At 41.0% G+C, this 18791-nt stretch overlaps 1 protein-coding gene across 2 annotated transcripts in view; it reads left to right on the top strand.

Moving 5' to 3' along the window:
* The window catches only part of PAG1 (phosphoprotein membrane anchor with glycosphingolipid microdomains 1), a 103212-nt gene that overhangs the window by 56546 nt on the left and 27875 nt on the right, over positions 1 to 18791 (top strand). The window contains exons 1-2 of one of the 2 annotated variants that reach the window (XM_027893072.1): positions 3746 to 3930; positions 6336 to 6400. The gene's annotated coding sequence lies outside the window, so the exon portion shown is untranslated. Of the gene's footprint in view, positions 1 to 3745; positions 3931 to 6335; positions 6401 to 18791 lie in introns of those variants that run through there. The other variant, XM_027893073.1, reaches the window with a different exon arrangement.

Here is an 18791-nt window from a genome sequence, read left to right as displayed (position 1 = left end):
ATGATGCTTGATTAAGTGTAATTTTGTGTTAAGCCTCCTGTAGATGGAGAGAACCTGGTGCAATCCAGCACTGGGCTCAGGCAGATAGAAGGACCTGATGAGGAGCACGTACCAGTGCCATGTAGCGCTACAAATAAAACTGTCACTGGCAGTAATGCTCTTAGAAAGTTAATGCAAGAAGGAATAGCAGTGAGAAGTTTGACTGGAAAAACTGTAATTAAGGGAAGTTTAGAATAAGCAGTGTTATCAAATTGGTTTTCATCAACAGCTAATCCAAATTTAACTAAGGGTTCAGGCTTCATTATCACCTGATGCAGGCTGAACTCATCTATCCTTGACTAGCTGGAGATTTGAGGTAACACCTATTTAGAGAAGTAATTTACAAGTGTAAGTCTTATCCATATGTCCAGAGATATTCGAAATTTCCTTAAAGATGTTTTCTCTGTATTTGTAAAGATTGAATTTATTATCAGGGTATTAGAGTGGCAGGGTCTAAGTCTCAGCATATTTCATTGGAGAAAGAATCTCTTGGTCTTGTGTTTTCTAAAACTGAATGTTTTGTCCCTCTCTGTAAGTTGTAGATGTAAAGTGGGAATCTGAACATGTGTGTTTTAAAAGCCTGTAAGCAAACCAGATTTTTCAGAATAGCATCATACTAAGAAATCTAATAGTTCTGCACTTCCAGAGATGCATACTGCACCTTACTGTCCCCGCCAGAGCGTGTGTGCTGTGCTCCTTCCTCTTGTGTGATTTTACAGAAAAGATCTTCCCTGAAACTTTCGTTCTGTGGTTCCTTAACCCATCCCTCCACTGACCAGCAGAACCCCTCTGCCACCTAAACTTCCCTGAGTAATATCCTTGTGGTTTTATACTCTTTGAGTGCTAAGGATGTGCGAGACAGAGGTGAGGGATATCTCAGATGCATGGTGTAAATTCAAAGATACTGGAAGTTAATGGAATTACTGTGAAATTACACCAGTGAAAGTGAGGTTATCTTCTGTACTTCTAAAATAATTGTGAGAATAGTCTGAATGTATTCATTTTTCATTTGGCACTGAAAAATAATGGCTGGATCTTTATATGCCACAGATGTGTGAAAAAAAGACAGTAACACCTTTTAAAAAATTATAATCAAGTAGTATCAGAGAGAAGGATCTCCAAGGAAAAGAAGTCATTAAACTATGTCATATATACCACAAATATGTAAAAGAATCTCTGTACTGAATTTCAGTTTTCACATTTGAGTTTGTGTATATTAAGTACAACATGAGCCCTTAAGTAAAATCTAGAGGTACAAATTTTTAGAGATGAAGTGAGATGGCACAGGCAGGCTGTAGCACTCTCCTCTGCTCCAAACCCAATATTTCCTTGAGAAATAACCATAATTAATGTTCTCAATTACCTTCAAGCCAAAATACACCATGTATTAGACACCCTACTGATGTTGTGTTGTGATTTCCAAACATTGCACAGCAAAAGGCGAAAGTGATTCAAGAAGAGTAATACCAAGGACCACTGATTAATGTGGACTGGAAACTTAGGAGTAGCCGGAAAGGGAGGAGGAATAAGCTGGCCTGTAGGACATTGCTCTTGATTATACTTGACCTGTTTTAGTTGAAGTAATCCTGCTTGCCTCTAGCAACAAGCATTTCCTAATGTATTTACCATTACTAGTTATTGAATGGTGTGTGTAGGCTGGCCCCTGCAGAGTTCTCATTTAGGGCATCCTTTTGACTCTAAAGAACTGCCTCAGCAGTGTTTTTTAAAGGATAGTGGTATACAGAGTTTTGAGATTACTTATGTAATTCTGCAGAAGGAGATCCATCAGCTGGGATACTGACCCTGGAAGCTACCCTGCGGTATGTCTTAGATGTTTGCAACGTTCTGCCAAAGAACATCTGATTTTGTTTATTGCTACTCAGTGGTGAGGCTCTGGTGGTATAAAGCAATCCTGATCCTGCTTAAGTCCCTTTGACAGGATGCTTAAGACAAATAACTTGAGCTTATTAATAGATAAAAGGAAATAGTATCCTTAAGAACTGTTACTAAAGCATAAAATTAGAAGAGGTGGTTGCTTATTTAGAGCTCTCCTTTGCCAGTGTAATTTTGAGTACAAGATGGGAGGTTTTACTGGTCTGTTACTATCCAGACACTGAATAGTAGTGCTAAGTTGTCCTGAAAATTATGTTGGAGTTTGGCCTCAGTGAAATGCTTTGAAACAAGACGCTTAAAAAAAGTTTATAAATTCCCTCTAGAAATCTCCCTCTTACTTTGCTGTCTCATGGTACAAATTCATATGTGTTAATTTGGAAGTGGCATATCTGTGATTTTTCATTACTCAAGATAACCCTTGCCAAATACCTAAAACTTTAAGGGTAAAAAAGAGTCTTGAGCGCTGAAGCGGAAGTGATGGCTGCCTGGCCCTGATGATCATCTCAAGCCTGATCCAGTAGGACTGGCTAAAAGGGTGAGATAGGGCCCCCGGGGGATTGCCAGCAAATCACCAATTAATACTAATTGCATGGGAAATTACAGTAAGGCTGCAATGGTTCATCAGGGACCTGGAATCAGTTCATAGCTGTGCTGCACCCAAAGGCTGTGTGTCCCTTGGTATTTGCTTCAAGAAGAAAACACACTGTTGCTTGCTGCTCCATTGAATTGCAATCTTTTAAGATTGGGACTATAATGTGGAGGAATGTGAAACAGCTCATTTCTCCTGGAGCTTGGCTTGGGAATATATGAGTTAAACTGTAATACTCTAATTGGTTTCAGCAGGGATCATCATTGTCTCCTCTTCATCCAGACCAGATCGCTTCTCATTTCCTGATAGGAAAGAAAACAAAGCTGAATTTGCATGAAATATATGCACGTGATAGTCCTTTCAAAACAAGAAAACTAGCGACATCTGATTTTTAAAGATCTTCCAGCTTTGCCTCACTGATTTCCAAGGAAAGCTTTGCAGAAAACTGATATTTGAGATGCCGCTGTCATCTCCTCTTCCTAGTGACAGCTGCAAACATCTGCTGAGGATGTCATTCATTGTCTCCTCCTGTAGTTGCTCATTAAGATCATGGAGCACCGTGCCTCCTTGAAAATTAAACTGGTAATGCTGTGGGTCGGGAGTGAACAGCCAGCGTGCTCAGAGGCTGTCGAGTGTGGTTACCGAGGGATGGAGAGCAGCTGCTGCTCCTGTGCTCTGTCCCGGCGATCCCGGCCGGGAGGGAGAGGCGCTTTCCCGGACAGTTCGGCGGGGCAGGTGGCAGCAGGTGGGGTGGGCAGGGCAGGGCAGGGCAGGGCAGGGCAGGGAGCGCTGTTCTGTCAGCGGGCGGCGATCTCGCCTCTTCCTCCTGCTCTCGGAAAGGCAGACAAGGCTTCCAAGCCCTAAATTGCATTTCGTGTAACTCCTCCCCTATTTCGGCTGCTTGCTCATGCAGCCACCCACAGATCTGAAACAAAAATGTGCGAAGCGAGGCAGGGAGCCCTCTCGCCAGTGCAGATTCCATCTCCCCTCCCGGCGCCAGGATGCCCGTCGTGCACTGACACCGTCTCACTCCTGAACAGAATGAAGCCTTGGCTAATCACACATACATAAGCATTTTTCTCCCATCCGTTCTCATCACCCTGTACTCCAAGAAGAAAAAGAAGATAAAAAAAAAAAGCGCGGGTCTGTGGATGAGCGTGTCTTTGTGGCACTGCTCCCTCGGCGGGCTGACAGAGGCGGCATTGTTCGCAGCCTGTGCCCGGCTTGGCAGCCGGAGAAGGTGGGTCTGCGCCGCGCATACGGAATCGGTGAGCGCTCGAGGGACAGGGGTCGAGAAACTCTTGAGAGCTGCCTTAGCGACCGCAGGGAGTTGCAGAGCACCACTGATAGCTTCTCCTGGTGTCTTCTGCACAGCGTGAACTAGGATGAGGAGCCCTTGTTAATCTGAGGTAATGTTTTTATCTTTAGAGGAGCGTGGTAGCAATTGCTGCTGTTCGGTTATTCACTAAAGTAAGGGTGATACCACAGAGAGAAAAGTTGTGAAGTCTGCTGTACTTCTTAGGAGAATAAATCTTCATGGTGGCCGTTGTGCTGCAGCTGAGGGTTGTTAAAGTTTGTTTCCCTTTATGTGGGCTTAGTTTGTGTTACCAATAATGAGAAAATCTGTATGTGTTCCCATCAGAGGTCAAAAAGACCATTTAGTCTCCTTCTCCATCTTTCTTACTTTTTAAGCCAGAAGTTACTCTGTATATGCAATAATAAATTAATTTTGCTAATGGAAATACATCAACATATAGCTATTAGGCAAGGTAAATACTTCTTCCTATTACCAGAGACAATTCCTCACCCCTCAAGGCACTCCCTGGGGTACCAGGCATCCTCTACAGTGGTAAAAATTTAACATTTCTCTACACAGCTCAGCAGAAAGAAAAACCATTGTTGCATTTGTTTTTCAACCATTTTGCAATAACTATGATTACACAGACTGTGCCAAATAGATTTTACATTGTTGTGCAGGTATTTCTCCTGTGTTCTCACTACTTCAATCCTATTTTTAGTAGTTTTAAATTACTATTATTATTTTAATTTAAAGATACATTTTGTCTGAGTGTTTCTCCTGGTCTCTTGCTCCTCTTATTGCTATCTGTCCCATGTAATTGTTAAGTCTGTTTTTTGAGAGTGTCTACTGCTATTTGGGGATGATAACAAATGTAGTCTTAAAAGTGCAAGCCTAGTGGCTGTTGTTCATTTCGTGTGCCCAGATTGACATGCTTTTGGGGTGAATGGGCTCAGCTGAGGTGGATTTTTGCCAACACAGCTCCAGATCTGGCGCTCTTAATTACATAAACGGTGTTTGAAAGATATTGGGGAATTTTTTGTTGATTTTTTTTCTAAAGAGGGATTAAAAAGAAGAGAGTATTAATTTGTGTACTGAAGAATGCTATTCTATCAGTGCAGCGTCGTTTGTTGCATGTAATTTGGGAGGACACAGCTTGTACCTCCTCTTTGCCCAATGGCACGTAGCAGCCCCAGAGGATACATACTGCTTTTGTGCTCCCTTTCAGTTTTAATCTTTAGGGAGCAACTGTTTCAAAGAATAAACACATTGCCTTGTAGGAGAAACTCCAGAAAACATCCTGCTAGTGACAGCGGCAGCCGCTGCCCATCACGCTTGACATCCCTCTGCCAAAAACGGCGGGGCTTTGTGAGCTGGCCAGCCAAAGGCTGGGAGTTGCAAGCTGTGTATCCCCGAGGATGGCTGCTGGCTCAAAGTGCAGTATCTAGGTTTATCCTGGCCCTTGGCCTGGGGATTTGTGACATCCCCTTTCGGCAGGAGTATCTGCCCTAAATCCCTATGCACCCTCCATGCTGCTTGGCAGTGGGGCTGTGTCAGGCAGGCAGGTAATGAGCCTCTTCATTCTCCCTGTGGCTTTTCCCACACACCCCTCCTTGCCAAGGGAGAGGGTGACTGGGGGCTCCAGCACTGGGGAGCCAAATCCTCGCTCCTCAACCCCCTTGGCTGGGCAGCAGGCCTGGATGATGCTGGATTCCACATCCTGCCATTCTAACGTTTTAACAAAGCCCTTTACATCAAGGAGATGGGTTCTAGACAACACCTGCTACAGTAAAGAAGGCAATTTTAAAGTAATAATAAGCACATATAGACCTGCCTAAGAGTTTTTTAAGCTATGAAATGAGAGATACTTATGGTCATTACCTCTGTGAGAGAGAGAAGTGAGACCCTGTATTAGACTCTTTCATTGATTTTCTTGTGCTTGTCAGGGGCAAGCAAGTGTGGAAATCCCAAATCAAAGCTTGTCTGCACAAGCAAAAAAATGAAGCCAGAATAATTAAAGGGGTTGCAATTTCCAGAAGTTTTTCAGTGGATGCTTTACTAGAGGCACTCGTATCAGGAAATAAAAATACATGTGGATAAATGTGTTTCAGGTTAAATCAAAATTGGTTATTTATTATAGTGAATACACCACCTTGTACTAATGTAGAGCCTTTTACTGCTGTGTTTTAACTGGCAAACAAAGTGTCATTTGCTGTTAGTTTAAAAAAGCGGAGTAAATACATCTCCCACACATAAAATAATCTTGCATAAAGTTCACTTGCTAGATGGTGCGTGCCTCATTTATACAGCAACTTTTATAACCCATTTCCTCCAGAGTATATGACACTAAGTTGTCAGGTTCAATTTAAAATAAATAGCTATTGCTTCCAAAGTTAACTTTGGTCAATTGTTTATGTTTCTGTAAACAAAAAGATGCAGCAGAGTTTGTGATGGACGTAAGCACAGACAGGGTTTTCGTGGTAGTGTCTTAACCAGCGCTTCTTCATTTTTTTTCAGCCCAGCGGCTTTTGCTTCCTCACTTGGACAGCCTATATGAAGACCTGCGTGGATGATGTTATAAGGTAAGGAATACAGCCACTGAGAGCCGGGGGTTTCATGTTCTTAATTTTGCACTGCTACGTAGTTTCTATGTGAGAAGTTGCTTCACTCTGCATCTGATTTCTTCTCAGGAAGACTTGCGTATGGTTGTCCTTTTTGTTTGGTAATAACAGATACTTGAGCAAAATTAACTGTTTACCATGTAGGTGATGATATGTCTTAAATAATGTTGAATTTCACTGTTGTGTGATGTTTTGTATGCATACTCCTTCTCCCATGCAAACCTCAAATGGTCTCTTTGGGGAGAGGCTCATGCTGCGTGTCTGGTGTACCTCTTGGTGCAGCATCGCTCACAGTGTTTTATTCAACTTTGTAGTATTATGTTAGGACCGGAGTGTCCAGTGGGTTTTCTGATTCCCAGAAATACTGTAGTTTTGTAGCCTTTCCCTGCCAGCTTCAGTGTCACCTTTACTTCTCCCCTTCTTTCTTCTCCATCTGGGCAGCAGCACCCATCATTTCTGCCTCCCTGCAGACACGGTGTGCTTGAGGCTTTTATCTGCAGGCAGACTGATGATCAGCACAAGCACAATTCTTACCTCCTCTCCCAGGGCCTACATCTGCCCCGCTTTACTCTACCTCAGGCACTGAGTGAGCAAATACATTGTCAATAAATGAAGAATCTATTTGAACTATGATGACTGGAAAACGTGGAACTCTTCTGATTTGGGGTCCTAAAAGACAGGCTTTCATGCCAGTGTTGGGCAGATCACAGCCTGCATGGATATTACAAAGCCCAACAGTGTTAGTATAGTATAGCTGTGCTGCGTATTTCCTTAATCTGCTTGTTTAGAGACACCCAGAATATTCATCTTAATCATCTGTTTCCGCTGCATAGTAGGTAGAGGAGGAAATACCACAGAGAGCCCTGTCACTGGGAAAATGCATCATTTGAATGTGCAATGTAAATATTTTAACTAACCAAATGTAAACACTGCTTTGCCTTTAGGATGGGAAAAGACTGTCACAGTCAGAAACGAGCTGACATAAGAGTGACCCTGTATAGATGAGATACAAAATTGTGTTCACACATTTTGGTAATCAAAACAGAGCCCTTAATGAATTGCCTAGTGTGAAAGGAATTACAAACACGAATGTGCCTGACACAAGGCATGCAGAAGTCGTGCTGTATTAATGTTAAAAGGAAGGGCTTTACAGGATTTGTGAGGATCCGAGGTCCCTGGGAGGGATGATGTGAGATGAGAGAGATAGGATGATGAGAGATGTGATATGGTAAGAGCTAGACAAAGGCTGAAGATTCTATGAAGGGGAACCTAAACAGTAAGTATGCTCCATCTATCCATGCTACTCCGTGCCACTGGCTGTGTCTCTTTATTGATGATCTAGATGAGGGCATTGAGTCTACCCTTAGTAAATTAGTTTGACATAAGGAAGAATTTCTTCACAGAAAGACATTGAAATGGACTGCCCAGGGAGGTGATGGAGTCACCATCCCTGGAGGTGGTTAAGGAAAGACTGGACTTGGCACTTAGTGCCATGGTCTGGTTGACATGGTGGTGTTCAGTTGGACTCCGTGATCTCAGCGGTCCTTTCCAACCTAATTGATTCTATGATTCTGTGCTCACCATGCCAGGAGAGTAAATTCAGAAGTTTCCAAGGGTTAGAAGATGGTAGAGGCAACAAAGATACCAGATAGAGCAAGAAGCATCCTATTGCATTCACAGACGTGCTGTGGGTTTTTCAGTTGGTGGATTCAAAGAAAAGCAGAGTTTTAGGGAGCTCAGAGCTCATTAGCTCTTCCTATGCTGGCTTCAAAAGTGCTTGAGGACTTATGTCCAAGTGGTACTTGATAGAAACCAGACATGCGGTTTAACTTTTGGTGCTGAATGTGGTCCTGAAAAACAGTGCTATAACAGGATCCAGAATCCTCCAGATTCCACTTGACTTCATCGTTTGGTAAATGGTCTTCAGGCGTTCATCAGATTGCTAAGCAGAAGAAACATCTGGAGATGATTTCATTTGCTATATGTTCTAACCCATGGATTATTATATCAAAAGAGGAAGAAACAACACAGAGGATTTGTCTAGACTTCATGGATTGTGAGAAATTAGTTAGATCTTATTTCTGCAGGCACAGGTATATGTAAATGCCCAGGTGGGTAAGCTTTCATTACTGCAATAGCTGGGGGATTTTCCTAAAGTTGATTTTTGCTTGTATTACCAACAAAGGGTAATATATTAACATCTGCCTCACATTTGCTATTTCTTTGTTCTAACAGCTGGAAATTTACATTTACACATTGGCCTCAGAGCTAAAAGTGTCATTCCCTAAGTTAAGAACCTATAATGACTTTTGTTGTTCTCCTTGATAGGAAAGGAGAACTAAAAACACAGGGAAAAGACAAATGGGAAGGGTAGCCCTCAGATGATAAATGCTTTCAGTTGGAGCACAGATTAATCATAGATAGGATAGCCTTAAGAGTGTCATTGTCTGCCATTACTACAGCAATTTAGTTATAGCCAAATCTATTAAGAGTAAAAATTATCTAAAGAAAGTAGAGGAAATCAAATACTTACATCACCAGGAATGAGAAAATACAATGGCATTTTTTTCAGTCCAGAGGAAATTAGGAGCCCTTCTTGTGCAAATGAGAAGTGTTTTGCATAGATGAGGATAACTTTGACATTATCACAGAATCAAACTTCTGTTGCTAGAAAATCTAATCATTTTATGCAATAAATTCTCTTGAATACAGATAATCCAAATCTGCTTTACCTCCCAGACAGATGTATCAATTTCCATGGGAAAGCATGAATACAGTCAAAAGTAAGAACTTAATGCTCATATACTTTATATACTTTTGCTAAAGTGCTGTATTGTGCCTTTTTTTTTTTAAAGGATCTAAAATTAGTAGTTTGAAATGCTGAATTCACAGCATCATTTTTCTAAAATACAGTCACATTATTTGAAAGCTGATGAGAGATAGGAAATTTAAGAAGGGAAGTGCAGTTGAAAAATTTTTGAAAGGAGAGTGTAAACTTCAGAGTGGAAGGGAATTAGATAAAGGAATCTGTGAGAATGGAAATAATCATGTGAAGGGGAACAGACGATGCTGGTGATATCTTTTGGCCTAGGTTTTGAAAGGAATTCAGAATATGATCTGCAGTCTCTGTCTTTGGGAGGGGGAATGGGAGTTTTTCCATTTATGGTAAAGTGGAGTAAGAATGTCATTGCCCCAGTTGTTAAAATATTTTGAAATCTACTTCAAAGTGATTACTTATTGCAGTGTTATAGACTGTCGTGAACAGAAGAACAAGAGAAACTGGAATCAATCCCACAAAGTGCAGTGAAAGCATAATTTATGCTTCCCTGAGAGGGAATGAGAGACTGCTAGTCCAGTTTGGCTCATTCTAGATCAGTTCTCTAAGAGACTGCTTTCTAGAAAGACTCTCTGGATGTATCTGTAAGTCAGCAAAACTCAATGTTCAATCCTAGGGGAGCTTGGAAGCGTCCATTGAAGCCAGGGATAAATAGGATGCATATTTTGAGGCTGAAAGTGCCATCTGAGTGTGGCTTTACAAAGCAGAGGACCATGGAATCCCAAGCATCTCTGGCATATACTTGAGAACAGACTTACGTAATGCAGTGTTTCTGCAGAAGGTAGATGGGCTACTTGAGCTGCTCCTATGCCTGCAGCTGCTTCAGAAGCCTCTTTTTCATCATGGTACAGAGCAGTCCATCATCTCTGCCTGATTAGTCATTTTCTATGTAACATAGTCTTCACATTTATATCTATATAACTGATTCCAGATGAACAGCAATAACTTCCAGCATCAGATAAATCTCTGTGAGATGAATTTATGGTTGCTCTGTTATGGACTGTCAGTAGCCTTAGACAACCTGCTGCCATCAGACTGTCTTGGTTTCTTAGTTTTGCTCATGTGGCACAGCCAATTCCATTTCAGTGTATGTGAATTAAGGAGAGTACATTCTAATAATATTTTATATTTACACAGCACCTCTCATCCCAGAGTACTTTATAAATCATGTATATTCAACACTACTGACCTTTTGCAGTCCCTTGAGAACAGGAGAACAAGCATTTTACAAAAGCAGTAAAACCATAGGAATTTTTTCTCTGTAATTCTGGGGGGAACTCATTAATTACAGAATGAATTTTATGTTCCCTAAGCTACAGCTTCAGTTTGTAAAGACCATTATTGAAAATTTCTTCAAGATAAAAATGGATGATCCTACACTTTGTGTACACCATGAACAAAGAGCTAATCCCCAAGACTGGGCCCCTGGAAATATTTCATTCTTGCATGGAAATGAACATAAAAGTGTCACTACATCTATACCTTGGCTGTCATTTCATCAGTAAATTGCCCCCTCTTCCTGCAGCATCTGACCAAAATGCTATAGTCTGCATTGCCCCCTCAGCTGATGTGGATCCTCCCATCACAGGGTGAGAGATACAGCAAAATAAATACATCAGAAAACCTATTTACTTGTTTTTGATGAACTCAAATGTAACTGATTCTCTGAGGAATCAAGCTGAAGAAATTCAGCATGTCTGTGCATTGGGCCAACATACGCAGAGGAGAGATGAGCAAGGCCAAAGGAACAAGGAGGAGGATGGCAATGAATTTATCTTCCTGGCATTCAGTGCCCCTGCCTGTAAACATCAAGAGGATGATCTGAAGCCTAAACGTCTGTCTCTGCAGTACTGGAGCTATGGGGAATGGCAGTGGTTGGTGAGGGTGTGTGTGGGGTCCCTTGTCTGCCTGGGGCATCCTTGTGGTGCACAGAGGCTCAGCTTATGTGCAGGACTGTCTCGGTGGGGTCAGATTCCCTCTACTTAGAGAAAAAACTCCAGAGGAGCTGCTTTCCATAATTTTAAATAAGAAAATAGATATGCAGATTGTTCTACTACAATCTTTGCCAGACCAGCCATTCTGGCGGTTCATTTGGGCCTTACTTAGCCTGTTGTTTTAAACAGAAGGACAGCAACATTTCTATTTTAGTTGTACAGTTCCGCAAATGGATTACAAAACCACAGTTAACTATGAATGCCATGGATGGTAACTCAGTTAATAGTAGATTAAAAGAATCTTTAGGTTTCCAGTGTATTGTTTTGCCATTTATCTCTCTTTGTAGCTTGTCTGGGTTTAATGTAGTTTATTCCATTTAGGAGCATTACTGAGACAAACCCCATTAAAGTAGGCATTATAGTCTTTGTTTTGATTAGCACTCAAGGGCGCTAGATAATGATGCTTAAAAAAAAAAAAATCTTGTATTTCTCTCATGGTCATTAGCACTGTGATCATCACCAACCTTCCTACAACAGTGTCTTTTTTTTTTTTCTTTCTTAATCTCAGAGCCAATTGTGAATGTCTTTAATATAGTCTGTGACATTTGAACTGTAATATTTATCTCAAAAATAGCAGTTCTTGCTCTTTCAGTGCTCATACTTGCAAGAAATTGGATCTTTTTATGTAAAACTTGTGGTCAAAAACTATCATTACTATTTTTCAAAGCTATTTTATTGGAGTGATTTTTTTAAATTTTATTTTGTGGTGAGGCTTTCTAGACCTTCAGGTATGTACGTGTTCTTCTCAAACAACGCCGGGACCAGAGAAAGACATTTTGCACCGCTCCTACCAATATAAGACCATTTCAGTCCCAGACTGATATGGGCAATTAAAATAATTTCCACACATCATGTTTAAACCACTGACATGTAATTCTAGGACAAAGCCTCTCAGCACCTCTTTCCAACATTCATCTGCACTCAAAGGATGAGCAGCTGCTATTACATGCTAATGCCTTTTGAGAGTGAATGGTCGTTGTAGGACATGTTATTAACTTTGTGCAAATGAGTGCATTTTCTATCCTAGAATACAGCGTTACTCTCACGTGCTATTCCCTTTACAGGTTTTAGTTTTCTTAACCAAAAAGAAAAATGGGAAATATTATGAGTTTAATGAGTTTAGCTTGGCATCTTGAAAGATGGGGAATGTCCATCTGTACTTATACACTCGGGCTTTGGGGACCAGACTCCTCTCCTTACCGGCATGAAAAGTTGCAGACCTCTAAGGACAGAAGGCTGGCCAGGACAATTAACATTTCTAATAACACAGACGACTTATTTTACCATTATTGCTGCATTTTACCTACTGTGGGTGTACACTGGTGTACCTGAAAAGAAGCGTGCATTCTAGTGTTTGTCTTTTATTCTTACAGACCAAAGTCACCCTGTGTTTTCACTTACTTGCCAGGTCCAGGTGTCAGAGACCAGCAGATTCCTGAGGTCCTTTGAGCTGCTCATCACCATCCTCAGAGCAGGCTGAATGATTGTTTACATGAACATATTCCTATACTGAGATAAAAAACGTTGCTTTTTTTTCTCACTCTCTTTCTCCTGAAAAGGAAAAAATGCGCACACACCAAATTAAAAGTATAGCATACAGAGCTGTAGCTTAGACTTGCTTTGGCTTATGACTGGCTTGTCACTGCTGACTATGTTTCTTGCTGTGGCCATGATCCCCTGTCCCCAGCATGTAGGGGACTCATGTGGGATGAGCGACCAGGAGTGCCAAATGTAAAAAATATTGATTTTTGTTAGACTGTTTCACGGTTTTCCAAAGCTTCTGAGTACAGAAGCCCTTTTTTCCCTTTTATCATATTGCAGCCCAAGCCACGCAATTTGTACTCCTCTAGTTTGGGTGTTTTTAAATGGATTTTACTCACTAAGGCAGTTCTGTTCTATTCCTACTATTTGTTTTGTCTAGCCTTGCTCAGAGTAGATAATTAATGCAGTAGTTAAAATACCATCATCTTAATGTTCTTTACCAGGGATGGAAACCTGTTTGTCTCAGAAGCAGTTAAACATGAACCAGGCTGAAGAATGAGCTTCAGAGTGGAATAACCCTGGATTTATTATTCAACCAGTCACCACACTAACCTTATTTTTACTGTTGTTATTTTTACCTAAATAGTTGCTACAGTTGAGTTAAAAGGCATCTCCTAATTTCTAAAAAAGAGGAGAGGACCAGATCTCTGGAAGATATTATCTTTAAAAAATCCATTTAAAAAATATGTAAATCCTCACTTGTGAATTCCTGATAAATGCAGAATAAATTCCCACTGTTCATGATTTCTTATTATTTATTCAATTTATATGCCATTACAACTGTGAATGAGGCTTTACAAAACCACAGGGACACAATCTTTGCCTTATAAAGATTGTAGCTGAAATTAGACACAACGTATAACCAATTCAATAGACAAAGCAGGATTACGCCGAATAGAAACAGTTCATGTTGTGTATCTTGTGTACATTGTAAGCTTGTGATAATACAATTGTTTGGAAAAGACCTGTTTGTCATCCGGAATGTGGTGATTAGTAACGAAGCTCTGGAATAAAGCCGTTGTTTGCTGGTTTGAGCCCGAAAACTTGAGACACTAATGACTAATCATTGCTTTCCTATAGGCAATTTCATTAAAGAGCCAGATTTAATGGAGGAAATATTCACTGGTGTATTTGGCTTTCTACATGCTGTGGTCTCTAAGGATCTTCAGTCCATTTTTACACCCGTCGTGTAGACTGAAGATACTGATTGCCTTGTGTGGTTTGTTACATGGTGAGGGTAGAGCCTCTGGGAGGCTCTAATGGGACACCACACTTTCTTTACTCTTAATTTTGGGCATACAGTGCCCAAAAGATTTCTCTCAATTTTAAGTAAATGAGTGTTTTACTCCATACATATAGAGCTGGTTTTCTATTATTTAGTTACAAGTATCAGTGTAATATTTTGTTTCTGGGAGTAAGTCATAATTGTGCAGTACATCATTGTTTGAGCGTTCCTTGGCAGAAGGGGCTACCATCCTCATGTAAATACTGCATGTACTTGTATCAAATCCTTAGGCTTTATTTTGACATTTGAATATCTAGACCTTTTGCTTAACAGGACTTATAATGAACTGAGGTTTGTCCACTATTTCCAGCTCTGCTAACTTAGATCTCATCTCATCCACTCTCCAGAAGAGGTAAAATGTTGGTGATGGGAGCAGTGTGGACTGGGCAAGGGGCATAGGGCTGGAAACCTCTTCGCCTTCTCATCCCCTGCTGCAGGTGAAGGTTGGGGTTTTCTTCCCCCACAATTTGCTCAGATACAAAAGGGGCTTAATGTACCTGCTCACCTACCCCACAGGTTTCTGGTATGGCTAATTAGTCAATATTTGCACAGCTCTGTGAAAATGCTTTGAAGTGCCATTTATGAATTATAATTATCTTGTGAAGATAATTGGGAGTCCACGTTTGCATGTTGATTCAGACCATGGGAGTAAGCCTTTGAAATAATGGCTCTTATTTAAATGCCTTACTTATTCCTTATCTCATGTTGTGTGTTTTTTTAAGGGTGATGAGAAACATTAGTTTACCCTCAGGAAAGACCAGGTCTGACTGTTTTTAATAATGAGTTATGTACTTAGTCACAGTAGGTAAATTTACAAACCAAGCAGGACACACTCCGAGATCGATTCTGTCTGTTCAGCAGATGGTTTTACGCAAAATGTTCAGCAGGATGAGCCTGCTGAGACTTTTAAACAAATACTGCTAAGTAACATTGCCACAAGCCTGCTAATACGACAGCAATGCCTGTTTTAAACTCTGCAGAGGTCCTACCTTATTTATATCTCATCTATTTACTGAAGTGTAATAGATTTACTCTTGCAAGAGACTCGATCTCAGCAGATTTACTCTGAAAGCGGAAATTTAAGTTGCAATTTACTTTCACAAAATAGTAACCAGTGCTCAGAACTAACTACAGGACACTTAGCTATTTTTTTTAATAGCAGCCCGCTGGTGTTCAAGACAAAGCAAGAATAGCCTACAAAAGAAGTCCATGGCTTAGAATTTCTGAAATTCCTGAAAACTTTCTGTTGCAGCAGGAATACTTTTGTATTTTAAGGTCTCTGTATTCTCTTGTAGCTTTATAAATGTTGCTGGTTTCTTTAACTGGATAGTAAGAGGCTTTATTATTTATTCTACTTTTACGTAAATTAGTTTGGCAAGTAGTTGCCTGTAGTGCAGGTTTAATATTTTAGCCTGTGTATCTGTATGTTAATGTTGCAGTAAATAAAATGAAACCTAGAATTGCACGTAATACTACAGAGAGAACAAGGCTTGCCTTCAGTTACTGTACAAGAGCAATTGGGAACAGAATTGGGTTAGAAGTTCCCTGCATGCTATCTCTTTGCAGTAACATAAAATTTTGATGGGAAAAAATTACAGGGAAAAAACCACTTTGTTCAAAAATGTTCATGAAGGGAGAAGTTTTTTTTCTGAACAGAGGTCTCTTGAAGGTTGCTTGCTAATTTTATGCTTACATATGTGTTCTGTAGCTGTATAGGGACATTTAATACAGTTTTGATAGGAGCCCACACATTGGTGCTCCAGGCAGAGGGGTCTTAAATATTCATATGATGACTAGATTTGTGTTGTTTTATTTGCGTATTTTCTTCTCTACCCACAGTCCTAAGCACCATTAGATAATTAAACATTACAGATTCTGTGATAGTGAATGTTTTTGAAAATCTGGACATTAATTTTTTTTGTCCTGCCAGCTGGAAGGAGTGTGATGCTCTGGCATTGTTCTGCTTTCAGAAAAGTGTTTTTCTGATATTAGACTAAAACATTTCATCTCTCTGTAAATCTTTACAGTTTTCTGAGAAGGATTTAGTGCTAAGAGCATACAGCCTTGTGTAGGAAATTATTTTAAAGGAAGATGTTTGTACCTGTGTAACAGTTAAGGATGATGTTGGTGTGAGATTCAAGGGCAAATGAAAACTCCTAAATTTAGTCAAGTTACCTGCAAGGCATCTTCAGGCCCCATTTTAGACAGTGGCAACCAGAGCCCCCCCTTCAGCTGCTCGTGCAGAAGCAGCTGGTGCCATTTGAGAGGCCCTGGTACATTTTTCATAGTCTCCAATAGCTATTTGAGAGGGATGAGAGTTTTCTGTAGGTCCTGTGCCATGTCTGCTAACTACATCCAGATTCAGGTTTCATCTACAGAAAAGGAAGGGCACTGAATGTTGTTTGAAATGCTATAGGCTATACCTCTTGGCCTTCAGGGGTAGGAGCTGCCACTCCAGAAGGGCATAAATCTCCTGCAGTTCACGTACCAAATTGTTCATCTCTATGGACGTATCTGCATAAACATCCAGATATCTTGGATGGCCTTGGGCAACTCAGGTGATTCTAGCAGCTAGTGTTTAGGCAACTAAATGGCATCCTCCTGTGTTGGTCAGCTGCCTCCCTTATGAGGCTCCATTGCCTGGAAGCCCCTGGGAACACAGGAGGCTCAAACACATCACTCACACATGGACACACTTGGGCATCTCACGTATCTCATGATGGGTGGCTGACTCCCATCCTTCATGTCACAAATGTGACATTTCACTGAGCCTGCAATGCTGCCTGGGACTTAGTTGCTAGAAAATGAAAATAATGTGGAAGAGCTGAGAGGAAGAAAAGAGAGGAAACTGTGGTTGCTACCCATGTTACTGCTGCACTGTGCTCTGTAACTCAGCTGGTGAGACATGCTGTGGATTTGATCTATCCCAGTCCTCCTGCCTTATCTGTATAGCCACAGAATGGCAACGTGGGCAATCAAGCCAAGTCAGAAAGCTGCACGAGGGGAAGTCAGTGTCTCTGAGGCTTGATCACTGAGCAGCACCACCACAGTGGAATAAATTGTGTGTCCTGAAATGGCTCAAATGACTGTCCTTCTGAGACAGCAGTAGGTTACCCCATGGTAACTGGCTTGCTTTCTTCATCTCTTTGAGCTGACCTTTGAATTTCCCATCATTTTGCCTTTTCCTTTCCTTTGCTTCACCTACATTTGCCAGCAGTGCTGTCTTTGCCTATTAGCAGTTGTGTACCAGCTGTTATACTCTTTTTTTTGGCAGTTTCCGTGCAGATTCTGCTTGCTTTTTTTTGCCCCAAACCTTTTTTATTCATGTCAGCATTTTATCTGTTTGCATGCACTAGGGAATGATAGGAGCCATGATCTATTTGGGTCAGTGCATGTCTGAGTATAACCATTCCAAAAGGAGGGATTTTCTAAGAATAAATTTTCTGTCACCAATCTAGTTCTCGTTCTTGCCCACATAATACGTGTTAGCACCCTTCTGCTATTTTTTTACTTGTGTTTGACGCCATCTCACTACTCAGAAAGACAACAAAAACGAAAGAAGGTCGGTTTGATTCAGAACGTCAAGAGGGCAACCAACTTATTGAGTACCTTTATGTATTGTTCCGTTCATCAAATCGTCGACGGGGTTTGATTCCGGATGTCAGTACACAAAGTTCAGTCGACTTTTAAGTTTTTCCTGAGATTTTCCTACTGTCGGTTGTTTCTCTGAAAGTAGTGCATCAATATGGTATTGAATCTAAGTAAATGCAGAGCCTGGTGACCTCTGCTCTTCAGGCAGTTTGCTAGCTGTTCGTCGTAGTCGAGAAAATCTTTCAACAAAAGAAAAAATTAATTTACTACTGCTGCCATCAAATCAACTTGTGTTTCAGCTTTCAATAACTAATGGTCACCCTCTGGATTTATGAATAGTTTCTTTGAAAACTGCTTCCTTCTGCAGAATCAGATTGCTTCACAATAAAACTGTCTCCCTAAGTGATGAAAAAGAATAAAAAAAGGTTTGTTCAACATATAGCGTTATCCTTTAAAATGAGCCATGTTCAGAAGGTGTTTCAACAGGCCTGAACATGGCAAATTTCTAAAAGAATAAAGCAGGTGAAATCCAGACTGCTTGGTGAAGGAAAATCGAACCTGAACAGGGTGTTGTAACAGTGATGTAATGGAAAATTGTAAAAGATAAGTAGCTGTTGAAATTACTGGGGGAAGGGGGAATAGTCTATTGTAGCTGTATATGTTCTTGAGCTGACTTCTCGTTATCATGTATATGTTTGTGTCTTATGTCTTAAGGTTATTTATTTTATTTTAGGTAAGCACTTCTATTATTTAATTCCTATAGTTTCATTCTCTTTCCGAGAGAGTGTTTTCATATATTTCTTGGTACCTGCTCTTTGTATTTCTGACATGGGAGCCCCCGGTGGTCCAGGGGAAAACACACTGCACTGTCACTGCAGAGACCCGGGTTCGATTCCCGGTCGGGGCCCCTCCCCGGGCAGATGGAGCTCGTTAGCCCATAAGGCAATCCATCTACGTCCTGAGGACCTCGCTGCCACCGTCCAAGCGTGCTTGGCCCCGGCAGATGAACCTCAGGATTAAAGGGTGGGCTCAGTTCCGCGCACACTGTGTCTCACCTAAAAAATCCAATGCGCAGGCTGGAAGGTGGAAAGACCTTCCCCGGTT

This window comes from Empidonax traillii, unplaced genomic scaffold (genome assembly GCF_003031625.1).
Source record: "Empidonax traillii isolate 1590-97213 ecotype Southwest subspecies unplaced genomic scaffold, ASM303162v1 scaffold378:size984864, whole genome shotgun sequence".
NCBI classification, from domain to species: Eukaryota; Metazoa; Chordata; class Aves; order Passeriformes; family Tyrannidae; genus Empidonax; species Empidonax traillii.
Note: the sequence above shows the minus strand (reverse complement) of the source record. Positions and strands in the feature narration are given on the sequence as shown.